Consider the following 25,178-nt stretch of genomic DNA (forward strand, 5'->3'; position numbering starts at 1 on the left):
CCCAGAAAAAGAACTCAATGTAACAGAAATAAGTGACTTATCTGACTAAAAGATCAAAATAATGGTGATCAAGATGCTCAGTAAGGGGGCACCTGGGTGGTTCAGTCACTAAGCGTCTGCCTTTAGTTCAGATCGTGATCCCAGGGTCCTGGGATCGAGCCCCGCATCAGGTTCCCTGCTCTGCGGGAAGCCTGCTTCTCCCTCTCCCACTCCCCCTGCTTGTGTTCCCTCTCTTGCTGTGTCTCTCTCTGTCAAATAAATAGATAAAATCTTGGGCGCCTGGGTGGCTCAGTTGGTTAAGCGACTGCCTTCAGCTCAGGTCATGATCCTGGAGTCCCTGGATCAAGTCCCGCATCAGGCTTCCTGCTCGGCAGGGAGTCTGCTTCTCCCTCTGACCCTCCTCCCTCTCATGTGCTTGCTCTCTCTCATTCTCTCTCTCTCTCAAATAAATAAATAAAAAAATCTTAAAAAAAAAAAAATCTTAAAAAAAAAAAAAAGATGCTCAGTAAGGCCAGGAGATGATGCATGAACAGAGTGAGAGTTTCAACAGAGACCAAATAAGAAAGTATGAAACAGAAATCACAGAAATGAAGGGGAGCCTGTGTGGTTCAGTTGTTTAAGTGTCTGCCTTCAGCTCAGGTCATGATCCCAGGGTGCTGGGATCGAGCCCCACATCAGGCTCCCTGCTCAGTGAGGAGCCTGCTTCTCCCTCTCCTGCTCCCCCTGCTTGTGTTCTCTCTCTCTCTCTGTCAAATAAATAAATAAAATCTTAAAAAAAAAAAAAAGAAACCACAGAAATGAAAATACAACCACAGAACTAAAAAATATAACACAGAGGTTCAACAGCAGACTAATGAAGTGGAAGAAAGGATCAGTAGATTTAAACAGAGGGCAGTGGAATTCACACAGAGGACCATAAGGGGAAAAAAAAAATAATAAAGATGTGTAAGAGATGTAAGGGACGAAAATCAAGTGGGGACTACAACACCCCCACTTTCATCAATGCATAGGTAATCAAGACATAAAATGAGTAAGTAAAACACTGAACTTAAGCAACATGTTAAACCAGAGAGACTTAACAGTCAATACTCCACGCAAAAGTAAAATACATTTTTCTCAAGTGCACATAAATCATAAAGGGAACAAAAGAAGTCTTAAGAAATTTTAAGAAAACTGAAATCATAGCAAGCATATTCTCCAACCACAATAGTATGAAACTAGAAATCAAGAAATTAGAAATCAATCACAAGAAGAAAACTATAAAATTTACTTATACATGGACAGTAAACAATACACTCACAACCAAACAATGGGTCAAAGAAGAACTCAAAAGAGAAATTTAAGGGGCACCTGCCTGGCTCAGTCAATGGAGAATGCAATTCTTGATCTTGGGGTTGTGGATTTGAGCCCCACACTGGGTGTAGAGGTTACGTAAAAATAAAATCTTTAAAAAAAGAGAGAGAAAAATTTAAAAATATTGAGACAAATGAAAATGGAAAAAAAACACCAAAACTTATGGGATGCACTATAACACCATTCTAAGTGGGAAGACCATAGCAATAATCACCTAGATTAAGAAACAAAGATTTCATTTTTTTAAAAAGATTTTATTTATTTGACAGAGAGAGATGGGGAGCACAAACAGGGGGAGAGGCAGAGGGAGAAGCAGAGGGCAGATGCTTAACCGAGCCGCCCAGGCGCCCTAAGAAACAAAGATTTCAGATAGAATTCTGGGGAAGATGGTGGAGTTGGAGGATCCTAAGCTCACCTCCTCCCACAGATACACCTAGATAACACCAACATCAATGTAAATAATCCAAAAATGAACTGAGGACTGGCAGAACAGACTCTCCACAGGTGGATGTAGAGAGGAGGCCACATCAAAAGTAGTAGGAAAGGCAGAGACGTGGTCAGGAACCAAGCTGACCTGAAGACCTGTCCATGAGAGGGAGGTACACCACAGGCACTGAGAGGGGAGAGGAGCAGATCCCACACCAGGCACTCCAGGCATGGGGGGCCCACATTGGGAAGATGAATCCCCATAGCATTTAGCTTTGAAAACCATAGGGAGATAACTTTGGAAGTTCTTACAATGAGTGGGGCTTAACACTGGGAACTTTAAAAATCAACAGCTGGGCTCTGAAAGAAACTGAATCCCCGCCCTAAAAAAAAAACATAACAAACAGCCACACTGAAATACAGCATACAAGCAGTGGTGTGAGAGGCACGTGGGGTATTTGGAAAGGATTTATTAGTTAATTTCAGAATGTATACTGGAGGGGCAGGGATCTTCACACTTCTCCAGGAACAAAGGAGCTGGCGGGCACCATTTACCATCCCTGACCCGCAACCTAGATACATGGACACCTGTGGGACCAACGCAAACACTCTCCACCTAGAATGCTAACAGTGCTTTTCCCCCGACTGCTCTCCTGTGGATCCGCCCACTCCAACCTGTCTGTAGCAGGCGTCCATCCAAAGCATTGCCAGAACCTGACACTGTGCAAGCAGCCCAAACAGAAACCAGGACCACTCCAAAGTGACTCTTGCCCTGGGGAGAGAAGCTAACCACACACATCAGTTCACCTGCAGCCCCAGAAGTGGGCTGGGGGCAGACATCTGGTCTGACTGCAGGCCTTGCCCACCAAAAAAGCTTCTCAGGGATCAACACAGGGAGAGTGCCCTGAATATGGTGCTACCACAGCTCTGGCAAATGCCTGCTCTGACCCAAGTCAAGCCCAAGGTAGCCCCAAACTGGCCCATTAACACAGGGACCAAACCCTGCTCACAACAGAGCCACTGCAGATGACTAGATTGAAGGCAAACATGGCTCAGCCACAAGAGCAGGGCACACACAACTAAAGTGCCCTTGAACTGAATTCCCCTGAACTTTAGTCCCCTGCAGTGCCAGATTCTAGTGAACAGGGGACGTTATATGGCAGGACACTACAGGAGCTCTTCTTCATAAGGCTACCACTTTCAAGGGCAGGAGACATAGCTGACTTTCCTAACACAGAGAAACAAACACAGAGTTTGAGGAGACGGAGGAATATGTCCTAAATGAACAAGCATGACAAAACCATAGTAAGAGAGCTAAATGAAATGGAGATAAGTAAAATACCTAAGAATTCAAAGTGGTGGTCATAAAGATACTAATTAGACTTGAGAAAAGAATGGAGGACCTCAGTGAGACACTCAACAAAGAGAGAAAACATAAAAAAGAACCAATCAGAAATGAAGAACCTAATAACTGATATTAAAAATACACTACATGGAATAAATAGTAGACTAGAGGAAGCAGAAGAGTGGATCAGCAACCTGGAGTAATGGAAACAACGAAGCTGAACAGGAAGAAGAAAAATAACAATAAATAAAAATACACTAAGGAAACTCAGCAACACCATCAAGCATAGTAACATTTGCAGTATAGAGATCCCAGGAGGGGAAGAGACAGAGAAAGGACAAAATTTACTTGAAGAAATAATAGCTGAAAACTTCCTGAATCTGGGAAAGGAAACAAAAATCCAGATCCAGGAGACACAGAGATCCCCCAGCAAAATCAACCCAAGGAGGTCCACACCAAAACACATCATTTAAATGCAAAAAAAGAGGATAGAGAATTTTAAAAGTAGCAAGAGAAAAGAAAACAGTTACATACAAGGGAAACCTATAAGGCAATCAGCTGATTTTCAACAGAATCTTTGCAGGCTAGAAGGGAATGGCATGATATATTCAAAGTACTAAAAGAAAAAACCTGCAGCCCAAAATACTCTATTCAGCAAGGCTATCATTCAAAATAGAAGGAGAAATAAACTCTCCCAGACAAACAAATGTTAAAGGAATTCATCACCACTAAACCTGCTTTACAAGAAATGTTAAAGAGGACTCTTTGAGCAGAAAGGAAAGACCATTAACAGGAATAAGAAAAGTAGGAAGCACAAAAGCAGTAAAATTAAGTACATCTGTGAAAATCAGTCAAGGGATTTACAAAATAAAACGATGTAAAATATGACACCATATACCTAAAACATGGGGGGGGGGTGGAGATGAGTAAAAATTTAGTAATTTTAGAATGGGTTCAAACTTAAGTGACTATCAACTTCCTACAGACTCCTATATGCAGTTGATGTTCTATATAAATCTAATGGTAACCAAAAATCAAAAACTAGTAATAAATATGCAAAAAAAAAACCCCAAAACCCACCCCACATAGGAACCCAAGTATATCCCTAACAAAAGCCAGCAAACAGTAAGAAAGGAACATCAACTACAAAAACAAGCATAAAACAAGTAACAATATCAATACATACATACCTTTCAATAATTACTTTGACTGTAAATGGACTAAAACTTTGACTGTAAGTGGACTAAATGCTCTAATCAAAAGACAGAGTGTGATGAAATGAATAAAAACACAAGACCCACCTACACACTGCCTACGAGAGACTCATTTCAGACCTAAAGACACATTCAGATTGAATGTGAAGCAATAAAAAAGCATTTATCATGCAAAGAGAATTGAAAAGAAAAATGAGGGTAGCAATACTTTTATTGGACAAAATAAATTCTAAAACAAAGACTATAACAACAGGTAAAGAAGGATACTACACAATCATAAAGGGAACAATCCAATAAGAAGATATAACAATTGTAAATATTTATGTACCCAACATGGGAGCACATAAACACATAAAGCAGCTAACAACAAACAAAATGAGTAATCAATAATGATACAATAATAGTAGGGAACTTTCTCACCCACTTACATCAATGGACAGATCATCTAAACAGAAAATCAACAAGGAAACAGTGTATTTGAATGATACATTGGACCTGATGGCTCTAACAGATACATCCAGAACATTACCATCCTAAAATAGCAAAATACACATTCTTTTCAAGGGCACATGGAACATTCTCTGGAATAGGTTACATGGTAGACCACAAAACAAGTTTCAACAAATTCAAAAAGACTTAAGTCCTATCATGCATCATTTCTGACCACAACTCTATCAAAATAGAAATCAACCACAAGAAAAAATGTGGACAGAACACAAATACACTGAGGCTAAATAACATGCTAATAAACAATGAATGGGTCAATCAAAAAAATAAAAAAGGAAAATTTTAAAAATACATAAAGACAAAGGAAAATGAAAAAACAGCAGTCCAAAATCCTTGGGATGTGGCAAAAGCTGTGCTCAAAGGAAAGTTCACAGCAAAACCGGCCTATCCCAAGAAGCAAGAAAAAACTCAAACAACCTAACTGTACACTTTTAGAAGCTAGAAAAAAGAAGAATAAACAAAGCCAAAAGCCAGTAGAAGGAAGGAAATAATAAAGATTAGAGCAGAAATAAATGAAATAAAAACTAAAAAACCAATAGAACAGATCAATGAAACCAGGAGTTGGTTCTTTGAAAAGATCAAAAAAACTGATAAACCTTTAGCCAGGCCCATCAAAAGAAAAAGAGAGAGAGGACTCAAACAAAATCAGAAATGAAGAGAGAGAAAATAACCAACACCAGCGAAATACAAAGGGGTATAAGAGAATATTATGAAAAATTATATGCCAACAAACTGGACATCCTCGAAGAAATGGATAAATTCCTAGAAACATATAACCTGCCAAAACTGAATCATGAAGAAATAGAAAATTTGAACAGACCAATTACCAGCAATCAAATTAAATAAAAAAACTCCCAACAAACAAAAGTCCAGGGCTAGACAGCTGCATAGGTGAATTCTATTGAATATTTAAAGAAGAATCAATATCTAGCTCTCTCAGACTATTCCAAAAAATGGAAGAGGAAGGAAAGCTTCCAAATTCATTCTATGAGGCCAGCATTACCCTGATACCAAAACCAGATAAAGATACTACAAAAAAAAGTGAACTATAGACCAGTATCTCTGATTAACACAGAGGCAATAATATATTAGCAAGCCAAATCCAACATACATTAAAAAAATCATTCACCACAAAGTGAGATTTATTCCTGGGCGGCAAGGATGGCTCAATATTTGCAACCAATCAACGTGATACATCACATCAATAAGAGAAAGGATAAAAACCATATGATCGTTTCAATAGATGTAGAAAAAGCATGTGGCAAAGTACATCTATTCATGATAAAAATCCTCAACAAAGTAGGTTTAGGGGAAACATACCTCAACACAGTAAAGGCCATATATGAAAAAACCCACAGCTAACATCATACTCAAGGTGAAAAACTGAGAGCTTTTTCCCTAAGATCAGAAATAAGATAAAGATGTCCACTGTCACCACTTTTATTCAAGATAATACTGGAGGTCCTAGTCACAACAATCAGATAACAAAAAGAAATAAAAGCCACCCAAATCATTTAAGGAAGAAGTAAAACCTTCACTATTTGCAGATGACATGATACTATATATAGAAAACACTAAAACCTCCACCAAAAAACTACTAGAACTCATAAATGAATTCAGTAATGACACAGGATACAAAATTAATGTACAGAAATCCATTGTATTTCTATACACTAATATGAAGTAGCAGAAAGAGAAACAAAGAAAACAATCCCATTTACACTTACACCAAAAATAATAAAATACCTAGGAATAAACTTAACCAGGGTGAAAGACCTGTACTTTGAAAACTATAAAACACTGATGAAAGAAATTAAAGTTGACACAAAAAAATGGAAAGATATTCCATACTCACAGGTTGGGAGAACAAAAAATTGTTAAAATGTCCATACTACCAAAAGCAGTCTACAGGGTTAATGCAATCCTTATCAAAATACCAACAGCATTTTTCGCAAAACTAGAACAAATAATCCTAAAATCTGTATGGAACCACAGAAGATCCCAAAATAGCCAAATCCATCTTGAGAAAGAACAATGCTGGAGGCTTTACACTTTCCAATCTCAAACTGTATTACAAAGCTATAGTAATCAAAACAGAATGGTTATTGGGGCACTTGGCTGGTTGGTAGAGCATGTGACTCTTGATCTCAGGATCTTGAGTTCAAGCCCCACATTGGGTGTAGAGTTTAATTTTAAAAACAGAACAAAAGACAGAATGGTTACTAGCATAAAAACAGACTCATACACCAATGGAACAGACTAGAGAGTCCAGACAAAACTCATGCATATATACTCAATTAATTAATGATAAAGGAGGCAAAAATATACAGTAGGGAAAAGACAGTCTCTTCAATAAATGGTATTGGGCCACATGCAAAAGAATGAAACTGGACTCTATCTAACACCATGCACAAAAATCAAATAAAAATGGATAAATAATTGAATGTTAAGACATGAAACCATAAAACTCATAAAAGAAAACACAGAGATTAAGCTCCTACACCTCCTTCCTGATGATTTTTTGGATTTGACATCTAAAGCAAAACTAAACAAGTGAGATTAGATCAAACTAAAAAGTCAACAAAATGAGGGCGCCTGGGTGGCTCAGTTGGTTGAGCAACTGCCTTCGCCTCAGGTCATGATCCTGGAGTCCCAGGATCGAGTCCCGCATCGGACTCCCTGCTCAGCAGGGAGTCTGCTTCTCCCTCTGACCCTCCTCCCTCTCGTGCTATCATTCTGTCAATAAATAAATAAAAATCTTAAAAAAAAAAAAGTCAACAAAATGAAAACGTAAACTATGAAATGGGAGAAAACATTTGCAAATAATATATAAGGGGTTAATATCCAAAATATACAAAGAACTCCTATGACTCAATAGAAAAAAAGATCCAATTAAAAATTTGACAGAGGATCTCAAAAGACATTTTTCCAGACATACATATGACCTACAGGTAGATGAAAAGGTACCAAACACCACTAATCATCAGGGAAATGCAAATCAAGGTAAATGTAAAACCACAATGAGATATCACCACATCTACTAGAAAAGCTATTACCAAAAAGTCAAGAAATAACAAGTGTTGGTGAGTATGTGGAGAAAGAGGAACGCTTCTGTACTGCTGGTGTGAATGTAAATTGGTATAGCCACTATGGAAAATACCAGTTTCCTCAAAGACTTAACAGAACCACCATATGATCCAGCAATTCCAATTCTGGGTATTTATTGAAGGAAATGAAATTACTATCCTAAAAGCAAACTCCCCGGTGAGCAAGGAGCTGGATGCAGGACTCAATCCCAGGATTCCAGGATCATGACCTGAGCCAAAGGCAGATGCTTAACTAACTGAACCACCCGGGCACCCCTGTTTCTGGACTTTCTATTTAGTTTCACTGATTCATCTGCTCATTTCCCAGTATCCTTGCCACTATGGTATTTTAATATTGCTACATTATATTTAAATATATGGTAGAACAAGTGTCATGAATTATTCTTTTTGAGAATTTTCCTATTCTACCATATTTGTGTTTTGACATAAGCTTCAGAAACCTTTCATAAAATAATTATCAGGTTGGGATCATATTAAATTTTTATAAATTGGGTGTTTTTTTTAAGATTTTATTTTTTTACTTATTTGAGAGAGAGCACAGGAGCAGGGGGAGGAGAAGAGGGAGAAGGAGAGGGAAAAAAATCTCAAGCTGAGCACAGAGCCCAATGTGGGGCTCGATCTCATGACTCTGAGATCGTGACGTGAACTGAAACCAGGAGTTGGATGCTTAACTGAGCCACCCAGGTGCCCCTATAAATTGTTTTTAATCTTTGTTTGAGGCTTCGTATACTATGTTTTTTTTTCCTGATTGCTTCCTCTCTATCCAAGTTCTCTTCATAAGATTATGCTCATTTCTTAATGACTTTATTCATTACTATCATATATTTTGTGTCTACTATTCCTGGGGTTTTTTTGGTTTTTAGTTTTTTGGTTTTTTTTAAAGATTTTATTTATTTATTTGACAGAGAGAGACACAGCGAGAGAGGGAACACAAGCAGGGGGAGTGGGAGAGGGAGAAGCAGGCTTCCCGCAGAGCAGGGAGCCCGATGTGGGACTCGATCCCAGGACCCTGGGATCATGACCTGAGCTGAAGGCAGTCGTTTAACCAACTGAGCCACCCAAGCGCCCTTTAGGTTTTTTTTTTCCCCATTAATCCTGTTATAGTCTTCACATATATCCATGTTACATATAATGTATATTGATTCTGGTGTGTTTATTTTTATTCCCAACCAACTTAAAGTCTCTTATTGCTTAAAATTGCTTTCAATTTATAAATTGAATGTTTAGGGGTGCCTGAGTGGCTGTTTGTTAAGCAGCTGCCTTTGGCTCAGGTCATGATCCCAGGATCCTGGGATTGAGTCCCACACTGGGCTCCCTGCTCGGCGGAGAGCCTGCTTCTCCCTCTCCTTCTGCCTGCCGCTCTGCCTACTTGCACTCTTTCTCTCTCTGCCAAATAAATAAATAAAATCTTAAAAAAAAAAAATAGTCTTAAAAAAATTGAATGTTGAACTAGAATTCATTCTGTATCAGTTTCTCCTAAGCAACCAAAGAAAAAGAAAAAGAAAAAGAGGTGTAGCATATGCTGCATTCCATAATGAGGTTCTGGATATCTATACAAGATTTGAAAATTAAGAACAGGCTATAAACAAATTTTGCCACCCTCAGTTCAACATACTTCAAGGTATTTGGGAAATTGGAGAAATTGGAGATGAGGAAAAAGACTGTTTTTGTAAGGCAGGACTATTTAAGGATAGAGTTGTCAGTGTTTCTCAAGCTCCCTGGGGAAAGAAGGTGGGTTTTTCCTCGTCTCCTCAAACAAAGCATGGGGACCCTATAGGTCCCAGTGCTTCTAAGATCCAAAGTGGAGTGTAGTAAAGGAGTTCTTAGGAGAAATTTCTCTTTTTTCCTGCCATCTGGGGGAAAAAAAAGAAATGGGAGCCTAATTACCACCTGGTGACTAGATGTGGACAACATGGAGGGATCTGGCCTGTGGCAATCTATCTTGTCCTAGACAAATTCTGGAGAAGCCATTTGATCCATCAGAGAAGGTTGACCACTGTATTCCTGGGGACCTAGGGGTAATGTAAGGATTTTAAGTGGCCTCTGTGAAGGGGAGGTGCCAGCCTCATGGCTTCCCCTGCAGATAGATATCTTCAGCAAGGTATTTACTCAGAAACCCAGAAAGGCAAGAGACAATAAGAAAAAAGGTCAGCTTTGAATATGCACCAACACAGGAAAAAACCAAAAATTGACTACAACAGTATTAGATAAGTAAGATCTTTCCTGTCTCTTATCTTTCTTCCCTTCCTGTGCCCCTACTTTAGGGACAATCTAGTGTTGGGAAAAGATCAGAAGAACATGGAGGGGAAACAGAGAAACTGCACACATTCTCTGTCTTCCATAGGCTTCTATCTTTTTATATATATATATAGATTTATTTATTTTAGAGAGAGTGAGAGAGCAAGCATGTGGGGGAGGAGCAGAGGGAGGAGAGAGAAACTCAAGCCGACTCGGTGCTGAGCTCGGTGCCCAATGCAGGGCTCAATCTCACAACCCTGAGATCACGACTTGAGCCAAAACCAAGAATCAGATGCTTAACCCACTGTGCCACCCAGGCGCCCCATAGGCTTCTTTTGTCTTTAAGACTGAGGTGCTACTAAGTTGTGAATGTTATTAATTAAATTAAATAATTAATTAACAGTTGCCATAAATATAGAGGAAACTCAATTTTTTAAAAAAAGTAAGACTGAGCTGTAGGAAGAGAGAAGTTTTGATTTTAAAGAGTTTAGAGCCCTAATCAATACAATGCACTGAGCATTTTATTTGGCAAATTGAGGGTGATCTATCTGGTCCGCTAGATTTTTTAATAGTAAAGACTGTAAAAGTACTTGTCAAACATTTCATCCATGGGTAGGGAAAAAAATATAACCTTACAGAGAAGGGTTGAAAGAGGCAATTATGGGAGAATATGGGCTTTTTAAAGATTTATTTGAAAGAGAGAGAGAGAAAGCATGAGCAGCGGGAGAAGAAGCAGCAAACTCCCTGCTGAGCAAGGAGCCGAATGCGGGGCTCATTCCCAGGACCTTGGGATCACGACCTGAGCCGAAGGCAGATGCTTAACTGACTGAGTCACCCAGGCACCCCTGGGAGAATATGTTTTTTCGAAATACAAAACTGGGGGGCGCCTGGGTGGTTTAGTCGGTTAAGCAGCTGCCTTCGGCTCAGGTCATGATCCCAGGGTCCTGGGATCGAGCCCCGCCCTGGGCTCCCTGATCAGCGGGGAGCCTGTTTCTCCTTCTCCCTCTACCCCTCCTCCCAGCTTGTTCTCCCTCTCTCTCTCTTTCAAATAAATAAATAAAATCTTTAAAAAAAAGTGAAAATACAAAACTGGGTGCTGGAATGGGTTAAAGACCTAAATGTGTAAGGTAAAACTACAAAGTTAATATACAAAACTGGAGAATTTTTTCATGATCATAGAGCAGAAAAACAAATAGCAATTTCATATTATAAACCACAGGGGGAAAATATGCCACTGTGGTATTAAAATAAAGGCTTTCTGTTTAATAAGAAACAGAAACAGAATACATATAGGATTATTTGCAGAATCTGAAACTGTCAGGGAATTAATACCTAGAATTTTTTTTAAAGATTTTTATTTCTTTATTTGACAGAGAGAGAGAGAGAGTGAGAGAGGGAACGCAAGCAGGGGGGAGTGGGAGTGGAAGAGGGAGAAGCAGGCTTCCTGCTGAGCAGGGACCCCGATGCGGGGATCGATCACAGGACTCTGGGATCATGACCTGAGCCGGAAGCAGACGCTTAATGACTGAGCCACCCAGGCACCCCTAATACCTAGAATATTTAAGAAACTCTTGCAAATCAGCAAGAAAAAGGGAGCAATCTGAATTGAAATATGAGCACAAGGTACAAAGAGGCAATTTACAAATAAAGAAGCTCAAAAAGCTGACAAGCATTAAAATACTACTTAAAATCACTGGCAATCAGTGGAAAGCAAAGTAATACTACAAAGATGTAATACTTTAGACTCATAAATATGAAAAAGCTAGGTAGTGCTGTGTTCATTGCAGATTTAGGGGTACAGAAACACTCATATGCAATCCTAGTGGAAATGTGGACTTGTACAACCAATCTAAAGATGATTTGACACTACTCAGACAAGTAAACTCATATCCTATGACCCAGATATCAATGGCCTTCGAAATTCTCAAACAGGTCCATAAAGGGATATATACATGGATGTTCATTTAATTTTTTATGGTGGTCACGTATTGGAGGTAACCTAAGAGTCCATCCCCTGGAAGAGCAGATAGGCAAAAAGAGGTGGATGCCCTGACCAATGTTTACATTGTGACAGAAGGATTGTAATAACATGGTGGTTAGTGAAAAAGAAAAAAGGAACAGAAGACATATTATGTGTATAGATTAAAAAAACACTGGCCTGTAAAATATATGATTTTGTAAGAACATATTCAATATAAAAATATTTTGAATGTCTATCGTGGGAGAATGGAAACAGGGTGGAGATTGAATGAAGATTGACAGAGTCCTTCATCAATTAATGATTAGTGAATCTGTTTAATTCAACTTCAGATTCAGAGGGTGATAAAAATTTTTCCTCTCTTCATATTTCCTATAGATCAAGCATTTAATGATATTATTTCTTTTCAGAATTTTGTTTTACCTCTAATTTTTTTCTTGTTGAACTATTCTACTTAGCACCTCTAAAGAAATGTTAACTGGTAGTAGAAAAAAATAGATATATTATCTCTTTCCTAACTTAATAGGAATGTTTCTAGTATTTCCCTATTAAGAATCACAAACTTGGGGGCGCCTGGGTGGCTCAGTTGGTTGGGCATCTGCCTTCGGCTTGGGTCGTGATCCTAGGTTCCTGGGGTCGAGCCTCATGTCGGGCTCCCTGTTCAGCAGAAAGCCTGCTTCTCTCTCTCCCTCTGCTGCTCCCCCTTGCTTGTGTGCTCACTCTCGCTCGCTCTCTGTCAAATAAATAAAATCTTAAAAAAAAAAAAAAAAAGAATAACAAACTTGGGCACCTGGGTGGTTCAGTCGGTTAAGCATCTGCCTTCAGTTCAGGTCATGATCCTGGAGTCCTGGGATCGAGTCCTACATCAGGCTCCCTGTGCAGCAGGGAGTCTGCTTCTCCCTTTGCCCCTCACCCCATTCTCACGCTCTCTCTTGCTCTCAAATAAATAAAAATCTCTTAAAAAAAAAAAGAATCACAAACTTGTCATTTATTTTCTTGTGTATTTTCTACTATAGTCACTGCATTTCTACAGTTACTCTTATTAAGTCAGAACGGGTAATAATCCGAATTGAAGTGACAGTAAATTTCAAGGTGCATTCAGTACAGGAGGCAATATAGTCAGAAGGAAGTTAGAGAAGTGAGAGCCTCTCAACATAGGCTGGGACTGGGAAAACAATCCATGTCCATGGAAATTAAGGTGGAAAGGCTGTAGACTCAATGGTACTGGGGAAAGATTCTCATCTTGATTTTCACTTGACACCCAAATGATTTTAATCACACTCAAAGAACCAAGTCCTTATCTTCAGAAAATATTCTTACTAGTCTGTTACCTTTAATTTTTTGTACCTTTATTTTTTACATTTAACATGAAAGGCCAGGTCATGTGATAATCATTAGAAGGGCCCAAATTCAAGACTGAATAATGGTGACAAGTTATTTCAGTCTCTGCCATGCCAACAGTCTTCTGGGGAAGATGGCCCCAGCAGGTAAAATTTGCATGTTTCTTTGGCTTGTGCTCTGTCAAATCTAACCGGAAATTTCACTGTCATTTTTCATTCTTCCTTCTCCTCTTCCTCCTTCAGCAAATTCTAACATTTTCCCTCTGACTGTATCTCAAATCCCTCTATTCCTATCTCCACTATTAACACAATAGCTTGGGCTACCATTATCTCTTCCTTAAATACCACAATTTCCTTCTTTTTAAAAATCTCCCCACTTTTTAAATCTCCCTACTTCCAATGTTGTCTGTTGTTTTCATGTTTAAAGTATCCAAAAGAATAGGGGCACCTGGGTGGCTCAGTCGGTTAAGCGTTTCCCTTTAGCTCAGGTCATGATCTCAGGGTCCTGGAATCAAGCCCCACATCAGGCTCCCTGCTCAGCGGAGAACCTGCTTCTCCCTCTACCCTGCCCCCGCTCATGCTCTCACTCATTCTCTCTCTCAAATAAATAAATCTTTAAAAATAAATAAATAAAGTATCCAAAGAATAAACCTTACTAAACTATTCTGACTGGTTTCTAATGTTGGGGGAGGATTCCCCACACCACCAAGCAATTCTCCACCACCACCTAGATGCCCTACAGTTTAACTCAATTCTGACACGATCTACCTGGAGATAACATTAGATTCCACAGGTTAAGGGCTCAGTCTTATGAGAATACCACCTCCTCCTGACATCAGTTGCAAACCCAGGTTCTCACCTGTACTTCTGACCAACCAGCTTACCGATTGGAGGCTCCAATGACCCATCCTTGTGTTTGATTAATGTACTCAAAAAACCATTTTACTTACCAGATTACCAGTTTATTATAAAAGGATATAACTCAGGAAAGCTCAAATGGAAAAGATGCATAGGGCAAGGTATGGGGAAAAGGCAAAGAGCTTCCATGCCCTCTCTAAGCTTGCCACTTTCCCCCAATTTCCACATGTTCACCAACTCAGAAGCTCTCTGCACTCTGTCCTTTTGGATTTTTATGGAGGCTTCATTACAGTGTTAAAAAGTGTGAAAATGACCCCTAAAACGACTATAACACTGTATTAAAAAAAATAAAAGTGAAAATGAGTAAAGAAAACCTCATTTAAATCTCCCGTGAAAGGGAAGATCTCATGTACCATTCCTTGCAGTTTGCATAACCAGCAGGAAGAAGGAAGATAATTCTTATTTTGCCAAGGGAGGATACTTTTCAGGTAGGAATTTTATCTCCTGCATTTAATAAAAAGAGGGAGGGGCGCCTGGGTGGCTCAGTCGTTAAGCATCTGTCTTCCGCTCAGGTCATGATCCCAGGGTCCTGGGATCGAGCATCACATCGGGCTCCCTGCTCGGCCAGGAGCCTGCTTCTCCCTCTCCCACTCCCCCTGCTTGTGTTCCCTCTCTAGCTGTCTCTCTCTCTGTCAAATAAATAAATAAAATCTTTTTTAAAAATTTTTAAAAAATAAATAAAAAGAGGGAAGATCTCTCCCTGCCCCTGCAACAATGCACTAACCACCGCTTGCAGCCAATAAGAAAACTCTACAATCTCAAACTCTTTTTCTTCTCTAATGAACCTGTGTTCAAAACAACCCTCCCCAATTTCCTACTAATGCCTAATAAAAGCTGACTTTCCCTTTGTTTCTTCAGACTTGTCTGTGATTTGCCATGGTTTTCTTATCCCAAATTGTAATTCCTCAGCTATTTTCTTTCTTTTTTTTTCTTAAGATTTTATTTATTTATTTGACAGAGAGAGAGAGAGATAGCAAGAGCAGGAACACAAGCAGGGGGAGTGGGAGAGGGAGAAGCAGGCTTCCAGCGGAGCAGAGAGCCTAATGCAGGACTCGATGCCAGTACCCTGGCATCATGACCTGAGCCGAAGGCAGATGCTTAACGACTGAGCCACCCAGGCGCCCCTCCTCTGCTATTTTCAAATAAACTCATTTTGCTAGCAAAACAACTATTTTAAAAGAAAACCACTGGCCCAAAATGTAATTACAGGGGTAATTAATTAATACCTAACCTAATAGCACTTTCAACCTCCCCCAGAAATGCTATCTTCACCAGTCTGGTCAGCACCAATAAAGTTATCTGTCATGTAGGCCCTCTCCACCCCCAAAGGAAAATGAGGAAACCCACCTAATAAAATGCTTTTTCCCCCCCAGAGGAAGTGACCTTGATATTGAAGTCCAAACAGGAGTTCCAGGGAAGGCTTTATTGGGACTTTGGCTCAAGCACAAGGGAGACAGCACAAAAGGAAGATCCTCAGGCTGTCTCTCCAGGAGACGTCAAGGAGAGCTTTAAAGAGACTTAAGCAGGAAAAGGGGGATGGCTAGGCATGTAGGCGCAGGGAATTTTGGGGGCACTTGCACACTTAAAGGTCATACTTCTTCATGCAGCACATGTCTAATTCCACTGCTGGGCATGATTTTTAGCATTACAACAAGGGAGAAATTTGGTGAAAAGTCAGCGCTGGGTCCATTTTGGTGCAGACCAGTTTGTTCTGGTTTTTGCAGCCCTGCTTCCCTTTTAGATGTATAGGGTACTTCTGCAATCCTGAGAGGTAGGTTACTCACGAAGCATGTGGTTCAGCTCTTCCCTCTATAGACCTAGCCAAAGAACTCTGGATTTTTTGGTTAGGGGTGAGGGGACCCAAGTCCAGTCCCTGCTCTGTCTCAAGTTCACCTGAAATAATCCTTTTGTCTTTTTAGGACTTCCTTGTCCTGCTTTTAAAAACTTCCCTTTCTGTAGCTCTTTGTAGATTCCCCCTACTTGCTAGATTGTGAACCTGGGCATATACTTCTTTATTCATGTAAACTAAACTACTCTGACAGATATTTCCACACACTGCACAGAGGCATATTCCTCTACAGCCTTGCAAGAATTGTTAACTTTGTTCTTTGTTCTTTTTTCCCCAGTACTAGCTATAGGAACTGGGGACACAGGCTGCTTGATAACTGATCAAGGATAGAAGCAGAAAAATGTTTACCTTTAGCCCTGAATAGTTCTGATAAGGTTTAAATAAATACATGCTGGTTGCTACATTCTTAAAGGGTCTCATGGCTGTCTGTAAATCTCACTGATAGTTAATATTGAACTGAATGGTAAGCACCAGAGAAATCATGTGAGTAGAAATTTACAAGTAGAAATTTAAAGATATTTATAATACTCCCTTCATGTCCCCTCCCCCTCAAGTACTAAGCATATAACCAGCAGCTTCACACAGCAAAAGTGCAGCTAAATACACTAAGTTGCACTATAGGTCTCAAGAACTCTTTCTTGACCATTGTGCTCCATGACCCTGCAACAATAACATCTCTTTTGCAGACACAAGGGCAACATGTGACAGGACCGCTGGAAGGCACCAGATCAGTATGCAGAGGGCAACTACTAACCAGGAGAAGTTTCAAGACCTTCTCTAGAAGTTTCAAGGCCCTCCAGTTCCTGCCCTAACACCCACATGCTCTGATAATAATATATAAACTGTTCCTAGGCTCAACAAGGCAAGGTAGATTTGGGAACTGTCTTTGTCTTCTCCTTGGGTTGCCCTTCAATAAACCTTTCTCTGCTTCAAACTCCCTAACTCAGGGATGGGCTTACTAAGCATGGGGCACACAAATCTGATTTCAGGGCTCAGCAACAATGGGATGCTGCCACATTCACGAATCATTTAATAAAGCTAATTAAAACTTTAAAATGTACTCTGTTGAATTTTTTAAATTTAACAATAGCCATGATTGATTAAATCATTGGCCATTGGCAAATGATTCAACCTCCCACCCCTCTCCCTTCCCCAAAGTTGGAGGGGGACTGAAAGTTCCAACCCTCCAATCACCTGGTAGGGGCCACTAGCAAGCAGCTCAGGCTTTGGTCATCTAGGGTTTCCCAAAGTCACCTCATTAACATAACAAAAGACATCCTGATAGCTCTCTGCACTTAGTGAATTCCAAGGATTTTAGGAGCTCACTGCCAGAAAAGGCTATGAAGAACAAATACATATTTACTATAAATTATAGTATCACACTATTAAAGTTGCAATTGAACTTTAAACAGCTTAAGGAATTTATACTAAACAAAATTAGTAATTGTTTAAGTGCTCTTGAAAAGATGGTTATTGATATATTATTCATTAGATTTAGAAATTTAATAAAGTAAGCCTTGAAGAAAACATGACTAACAGTGAACATCTTTCACCCACATCAAAAGTCTTGTCGACGCTAAAAAATTCATACTCAGTTTGAAGAACACAGGATTAACATATTCCTTGGCACATGACTGCCCTCCTCTAGAGGCAGAGTTAACACATGTAGAGTACTCTTTACATAGTAACACAAACCTAAGGCATTCTGTGCATGTTACTTCTGTGCAACCAGAAAGTAAATATCACTGCTATCACTTATTAAATACTTACTATTCTTTCATCAAATATCTACTGAGTGCCATTCATGTGCCAGTCATTGTGTTAAATGAAGACTTAACTAAACAGACAAGAAACCCCTTCTTTCAAGAACTAATACTTATTCTTCTGAAAAGGTTCCAAAAAATAGAAATGGAAGGAAAACTTCCAAACTCATTTTACAGGCCAGCATTACCTTGATCCCAAAACCAGACAAAGACCCCATCAAAAAGGAGAATTACAGACCAATATCCCTGATGAACATGGATGCAAAAATTCTCACCAAAATACTAGCCAATAGGATCCAACAGTACATTAAAAGGATTATTCACCACGACCAAGTGGGATTTATCCCTGGGCTGCAAGGTTAGTTCAACATCCGCAAATCAATCAATGTGATACAATACATTAATAAAAGAAAGAACAAGAACCATATGATCCTCTCAATAGATGCAGAAAAAGCATTTGACAAAGTACAGGATCCTTTCTTGATTAAAACTCTTCAAAGTATAGGGATGGAGGGTATATACCTCAATATCATAAAAGCCATCTATGAAAAACCCACAGCGAATATCATTCTCAATGGGGAAAAACTGAGAGCTTTTCCCCTAAGGTCAGGAACACGGCAGGGATGTCCACTGTCACCACTGCTATTCAACACAGTACTAGAAGTCCTAGCCTCAGCAGTCAGACAACAAAAAGAAATAAAAGGCATCCAAATCAGCAAAGAAGTCAAACTCTCACTCTTTGCAGATGATATGATACTTTATGTGGAAAACCCAAAAGACTCCACCCCAAAACTGCTAGAACTCATACAGGAATTCAGTAAAGTGGCAGGATATAAAACCAATCCACAGAAATCAGTGGCATTTCTGTACAGCAACAACAAGATAGGAGAAAGAGAAATTAAGGAGTCAATCCCATTTACAATTGCACCCAAAACCATAAGATACCTAGGAATAAATCTAACCAAAGAGGCAAAGAATCTGTACTCAGAAAACTACAGAATACTCATGAGAGAAATTGAGGAAGATACAAAGAAATGGAAAAAAGTCCCATGTTCATGGATTGGAAGAACAAATATTGTGAAGATGTCAATGCTACCTAGAGCAATCTACACATTTAATGCAATCCTTATCAAAATACCATCCACTTTTTTCAAAGAAATGGAACAAATAATCCTAAAATTTGTATGGAACCAGAAAAGACCCCAAATAGCCAGAGGAATGTTGAAAAAGAAAAGCAAAGCTGGCGGCATCACAATTCCGGACTTCAAGCTCTATTACAAGGCTGTCATCATCAAGACAGTATGGTACTGGCACAAAAACAGACACATAGATCAATGGAACAGAATAGAGAGCCCAGAAATGGACCCTCAACTCTATGGTCAACTAATCTTCAACAAAGCAGGAAAGAATGTCCAATAGAAAAAAGACAGTCTCTTCAACAAATGGTGTTGGGAAAACTGGACAGCCACATGCAAAAGAATGAAACTGGACCATATCCTTACACCACACACAAAAATAGACTCAAAATGGATGAAAGACCTAAATGTGAGACAGGAATCCATCAAATTCCTTGAGAAGAACATCAAAATCCTGAGGTCGAAGAGGAGCAACCTCTTCGACCTCAGCCTCAGCAACTTCTTCCTAGACACATCGTCAAAGGCAAGGGAAGCAAGGGCAAAAATGAACTATTGGGACTTCATCAAGATAAAAAGCTTTTGCACAGCAAAGGAAACAGTCAACAAAACCAAAAGACAACTGACAGAATGGGAGAAGATATTTGCAAATGACATATCAGATAAAGGGCTAGCATCCAAAATCTATAAAGAACTTATCAAACTCAACACCCAAAGAACAAATAATCCAATCAAGAAATAGGCAGAAGACATGAACAGACATTTCTGCAAAGAAGACATCTAAATGGCCAACAGACATATGAAAAAGTTTTCAACATCACTGGGCATCAGGGAAATACAAATCAAAACCTCAGTGAGATACCACCTCACACCAGTCAGAATGGCTAAAATTAACAAGTCAGGAAATGACAGATGTTGGTGAGGATGCGGAAAAAGGGGAACCCTCCTACACTGTTGGTGGGAATGCAAGCTGGTGCAGCCACTCTGAAAAAAAGTATGGAGGTTCCTCAAAACGTTGAGAATAGAGCTACCCTACGACCCATCAATTGCACTACTGGGTATTTACCCCCAAAATACAAATGTAGTGATCTGAAGTGGTATGTGCACCCCAATGTTTATAGCAGCAATGTCCACAATAGCCAAACTATGGAAAGAGCCAAGATGTTCATCAACAGACGAATGGATAAAGAAGATGTGGTATATATATACAATGGAATATTATGCAGCCATAAAAAAAACCCCACCCAAAATCTTGCCATTTGCAACAACATGGATGGAACTAGAGGGTATTATGCTAAGTGAAATAAGTCAATCAGAGAAAGACAAGTATCATATGATCTCACTGATATGAGGACTTTGAGAAACAAGACAGAGGATCATAGGGGAAGGGAGGAAAAAATGAAACAAGATGAAACGAGAGAGGGAGACAAAACATAAGAGACTCTTATCTCAGGAAACAACCTGAGGGTTGCTGGAGTGGTGGGGGGTGGGAGGGATGCAGGGGCTGGGTGATGGACATTGGGGAGGGTATGTGCTATGGTGAGGGCTGTGAACTGTGTAAGACTGATGAATCACAGACCTATACCTCTGAAACAAATAATATACTATATGTTAAAAAAAAAAAAAGATAGTAGGAAGGGAAAAATGAAGGGGGAGAAATTGGAGGGGGAGACGAACCATGAGAGACTATGGACTCTGAGAAACAAACTGAGGGTTTTAGAGGGGAGGGGGTAGGGGAATGGGTTAGCCCAGTGATGGGTATTAAGGAGGGCATGTATTGCATGGAGCACTGGGTGTTATACTCAAACAATGAATCATGGAACACTACATCAAAAACTAATGATGTAATGTATGGTGTCTAACATAACATAATAAAATAAAAAATACTAAAGTTAAAAATAAAACCTACCCAGATAAAGTGAAAAAAAAAACAAAAAACCCTTCTTTCATAAACCTCATACTTATAATGGAGAGAAATGCTACTCACATTTCATACATCTAAGGGAAATACATTTTTACCAAATAACTTTCCTATATGTACAACTTAAAATTCTCTATTATCATTTAATATTGTAAATTCATACAAGATTTTTGGACATGAGAGGCTCCATTTTTAAGAAAAGCTTTATTTATTTATTTATTTATTTGAGAGAAAGCAGGGGCAGGGGGAGAGGGAGAAGCAGGGAGCCTGGATGTGAGGCTCGATCCCAGGACTCTGAGATCATTACCTGAGCTGAAGGCAGATGCTTAACCAACTGAGCCACCCAGGCACCCCATGAAAAGCTCCATTTTCAGGGAGCCTGGGTGGCTCAGTCGGTTAAGTGGTTGTCTTTGGCTCAGGTCATGATCCCAGGGCCCTAGGATCGAGCCCTGCATCAGGCTCCCTGCTCGAGGACAGCCTGCTTCTCCGTCTCCACCGTTTGTGCTCTCATGTCCACTCTCTCTCAAATAAATATAAAATATTAAAAAAAAAAAAAAAAGAAAGAAAAGCTCCATTTTCCTTTCTAAAACAAATGGCTAATGATCTAATAATCTTGAACTGGGCAAAAAGACCCTTGGTCTGACCCAGAAGCGGCAACTGTTTTACAAGCAATTATCTGTAAAATCAAGAGGGCCATGAACATCTTGATCAATAAAACTGCTGGCTATGGACTTTCTGAAGACAGAATAATTAACTAATGCATAGAAGGAACAATTTCATTTATCAACATCAAGAGAACAGTCATTGTGTAACCACATTGGTTCTGCCTGTGAATAACAATTAACTTTTTCTTTTAACCAAATCGTGTAATTGCCCCCCACATCCTTTCTCATAAAAACCCCTTCCTTTCACCTTGCATGTGAGATACTTTTCTGGATACTGCCAGAATCTGTGCTCCATAAACTGATTCTTCAATTCCAAATAACCAGCAGGGCTTTTAAAGGTCATTGTGCTTGGCTCTGGGAGAGCTTGGAGGACACTGGATCTGAAGGGCACCTGGGGCACATAGGGGGAAGGTTGATTACTCATCTCGAAGTATGTCACAGAGAGGTAGCCTTTGCATTCACAGAGAGACCCCTCTGGGAACAAAGAAACTGGCAGAAGCCATTTCCCTCCCTCACCCTCAGCATAAGCAGAGGGTCACCTGTGGGAACTAGTGTGGCACCCACATTTCTTACCTAAATTGCTCACACCAAAACCCTCCACCCAGCCCCAGAACTCCAGAAGACTGGTCCTTCCCATTCAGCTTGCCTCTGCTCCAGCACAGCAAGCCCCCTCCTCGAGAAGAGGAGCTCTAGTCCCTGCCAACACCACGTCTCCTGACCTGGGACTTTTGTGAGGCCTCGGTTCCAGTGGCAGCAGTGACAGGTCTGATTTCACAAGCAGACCAGAGCATACCTAGTAAAAACGCACCACATTCAGGCCAGGAACGAAACATTGCCCATAACAGGCAAAGAGAGAGTCTCTGCAGACAACTGGCCTGAAGGATATAGCAGCCAGCACACAAGAGCAGAGCATATGCAGCACACACTGGAGACACTCCCAGAAGCAACAGGCCCTGGGGAACATGGGACACTATACTGCAGAGCACTACAGGACCTCTTCTTCATAAAGCCATTGCAGCCAAGAACAGAAGACATAGCTGACCTTCTTAACACATAGAAACAGGTACAGAGACAGACAAAATGAGAAGACAGAGGAATTTGTCCCAAATGAAAGAACAGGACAAGGTCACAGAACAGGACAAGGCCACAGCTGGAGATCTAAGCAAAACAGAAGTAACATGCCTGATAGAGAATTTTTTTTTTTTAAGATTTTATTTATTTATTTATTTGTCAGAGAGAGAGAGAGCACACAAGCAGAAGGAGCAGCAGGTAGAGGGAGAAGCAGGCTCCCCGCTGAGCAAGCAAGTCCCCCAATGCGGGACTCGATTCCAGGACCCTGGGATCTGAGCCACCCAGGCCTCCCCCTGATAGAGAATTTAAAGCAATAATTATGAGGATACTCACTGGTGTTGACTAAAGACTGGAAGACATCAGTGAAACAATTAACCCAGGGATAAGAAACAACCTAGTAGAGATAAAGGGCTCCATAAACAAAATGAGACACACATTTGATGGAATGAACAACAGATTATAAGAAGGAGAGGAACAAATGAATGACTTAGAGGACAGTAATGAAAAGTAATCAAGGGGCGCCTGGGTGGCTCAGTCGTTAAGCGTCTGCCTTCGGCTCAGGACATGATCCCAGGGTCCTGGGATCGAGCCCCGCATCAGGCTCCCTGCTCAGCGGGAAGCCTGCTTCTCCCTCCTCCACTCCCCCTGCTTGTGTTCCCTCTCTCACTGTGTCTCTCTCTGTCAAATAAATAAATAAAATCTTAAAAAAAAAAAGAAAAGAAATAAAAGGCATCCAAATCAGTAAGGAAGAAGTACAACTTTCAGTATTTGCAGATGACAGGATACGATACGTAGAAAACCCAACACACACCATCAAAAAACTGCTAGAACTGATAAATGAATTCAGTAAAGTGTCAGGATACAAAATATACCTACAAAAATATGTTGCATTTCTACCCACCAATAATAAAGCAGCAAAAAGAGAAAATAAGAAAACAATCTCGTTTACAATTGCACCAAAATTAATAAGATTCCTAGGAATAAACCTAACCAAAGAGGTGAAAGACCTAAACTCTGAAAACTACAAAACACTGGGGAAAGAAATTGAAAACAAGAAAAGAAATGGAAAGAAATTCCATGCTCATGGATTGGAAGAACAAATATTGTTAAAATGTCTATACTACCCAAAGTATGCAATCCCTATCAAAATACCAACAGCATTTTTCACAGAAGTAGAACAAACAATCCTAAAATTTGTAGGGAACCACAAAGAACCCTGAATAGCCAAAGCAATCTTTATAAAGAAAAGCAAAGCTGGAGGCATTACAATTCCTGACTTCACATTACAAAGCTGTAGTAATCAAAATAGTATGGTACTGGCACAAAAATAGACCTATAGATCAATGGAATAGAACAGAAAACCCAGAAATGAACCCACAACTAAATGGTAAATTAATCTTTGACAAAGCAGGAAAGAATATCCAATGGGAAAAAGAGTCTCTTCAACAAACAGTATTGGGAAAACTGGACAGCAACATGAAATTGGACCACTTTCTTGCATCATACACAAAAATATAAATTCAAAATGGATTAAAGACTTAAATGTGAGACCCGAAACCATAAAAATCATAGAAAAGAACACCGGCCGTAATTTCTCAAACATTGGCCAAAGCAACTTTTTTCTAGATAGGTATCCTGAGGCAAGGGAAACAAAAGCAAAAATAAACTATTGGGATTACATCAAAATAAAAAGCTTCTACACAGTGAAGGAGACAATTAACAAAACCAAAAGGCAGCCTATGGAATGGGAGAAAATAACTACAAATGACATATCCAATAAAGGGTTAATGTCCAAAACATATAAAGAACTTATAAAACTCAACATGTAAAAAACAAATAATCTAATTAAAAAGTGGGCAGAAGACATGAACAGACATTTCTCCAAAGACATACAGATGGCCAACAGACACATGAAAGGATGTTCAATGCCACATCATCAGGGAAATACAAATCAAAACTACAATGAGATCTCACCTCACACCTGACAGAATGGCTAAAATCAACAACATAAAAAACAACAGGTGTTGGTGAGGATGTGGAGAAAAAGGAACCCTGTGCACTGTCGGTGGGAATGCAAACTGGTGCAGCCACTGTGGTAAACAGTATGGAGGTTCCTCAAAAAATTAAAAATAGAACCATCCTACTATCTGATCTCACAATCACACTACTGGGTATTTACCCAAAGAATACAAAAACACTAATTCAAAGGGATACATGCACCTCTATGATACGATACGTAGAAATGTATCATATCTTGGCTACGTATCTAGCCAAGATATGAGAGCAGCCCAAGTGTCCATTAATTGTGAATGGATAAAGAAGTGTGGTGTGTATATATATGTATACAATG

General features: G+C 39.7%; 1 long non-coding RNA gene across 5 annotated transcripts in view; it reads right to left on the reverse strand.

The window, feature by feature from the left end:
• LOC123855616 (uncharacterized) overlaps positions 1-25,178 on the reverse strand; it is an 89,050-nt gene that overhangs the window by 61,537 nt on the left and 2,335 nt on the right. The gene's annotated exons all lie outside the window — the stretch shown is intronic.

The sequence above is a fragment of the Mirounga angustirostris genome, unplaced genomic scaffold, assembly GCF_029215605.1.
Source record: "Mirounga angustirostris isolate CCGP_5_RB_7025 unplaced genomic scaffold, mMirAng1.0.hap1 SCAF_16, whole genome shotgun sequence".
Classification (NCBI taxonomy): Eukaryota; Metazoa; Chordata; class Mammalia; order Carnivora; family Phocidae; genus Mirounga; species Mirounga angustirostris.